The following is a 1,218-nucleotide window of genomic DNA, read 5'->3' as shown; positions in this document are numbered from 1 at the left end:
ACCACTCAGACTGCGTCCTCTCCCTCTTACTCCCCCAGAGAGAGAGAAGAACCATCCTCAAGGGCAAATGGCTCTTGCCAAGAGACAGCACACAGAGGAGAGAACGCTGCGCCTCCTCTGCGTGGTTTCTGCTGCTCTACACGTCCAGAGAAGCTTCTCTAGTAACAAACCATAGACGTGATCCCTGAAAGTATTGTCTTATATTTGCGCCTTAATGAATATTTATGAAATGAATGAAGGACATCTTGGGCATTTGGAGGTCAGAACTAGAGTTTCAGTGTTATTTATGGATACCAGTTGTTTAGAGTGTGTTATGTGGGTAACTCATTGTGGTTTAAAGGTGCAGAATGGGATTGACATTAAGAGCAACTGGAAATGTCAGGGATCTTGACGTGGGAGGCTAAAGGATCCCAGAGAGGAGATTTCTGAATTTCCAAATCCTAGAATAACAGCTTTCAAATGCTTCTGATTTTTGGCTCACTTAGGCAAGGCCAAAGACCCTTCCTCCCGCCTACAGTCACCCCAGTTCCCGCTTTCTGACTTGTGCAGTGGGAGTTTTACAGTGTTGGCAAACGTCGTGCCGGAGCCAGGCTTCCAAGAAGAACACTGCAGCTGAGTTCTGGGTAAACCCCAGTGACAGACTAATTTTAGTTATGACTAGTCAATTGTAGTAACTCACTTAGTAGGTTCCTAGAAAGTGGCACTTAGTCATGCATAAAGCTGGAAATTGATGGCTATATGTGCAACTTGTTTACGAGAACCAGAGGAAGAGTGTGGCCTTTGGGGACCAGCTTGTGGCCTTTAGAAGGGAGCTTAGACCCACTCCATGGGCGGGGGGCCACATACCGAGAACTGCTCCATTGCAACCTGCAGGCTGCCGAGGTGGGGGCGCTGGGCTCCAGAGAGACTCTGTATACCCGAAGTGCAGCTGGAATTGTCCGTAGAATGAATACACAATACCTCCCACACATAGACATATGACTCGTTTTTCAGCTCCAGTGCAATTTTTAAAAATTCTTTAAAAGTGTATAATAATTCATGGCAGCTTTTTGTTGTTATGCCTTGTCTCAAACAACAGATCTGTGTGCAGGTTGGTGAGATTTTTGGAGGTTTTAAAAAGGGCATCCTGGTACTAAGAGTTGGGATGAGGTCAGGAACCATCCCTGCAGAGCAGAAGGGAGGCTTGGTTTTGTGCCTCCCTCAGCTACGGAAGCCACC

At 46.8% G+C, this 1,218-nt stretch overlaps 1 pseudogene; it reads right to left on the bottom strand.

Moving 5' to 3' along the window:
• LOC138401977 (small nucleolar RNA U3) lies at positions 1–200 on the bottom strand (annotated as a pseudogene).
• Between the last annotated feature and the right edge of the window lie 1,018 nt (positions 201–1,218).

The sequence above is a fragment of the Eulemur rufifrons genome, chromosome 21, assembly GCF_041146395.1.
Source record: "Eulemur rufifrons isolate Redbay chromosome 21, OSU_ERuf_1, whole genome shotgun sequence".
In the NCBI taxonomy this organism is placed as follows: domain Eukaryota; kingdom Metazoa; phylum Chordata; class Mammalia; order Primates; family Lemuridae; genus Eulemur; species Eulemur rufifrons.
The sequence above is the reverse complement of the archived record's forward strand: the minus strand, read 5'-3'. Positions and strand labels throughout refer to the sequence as shown.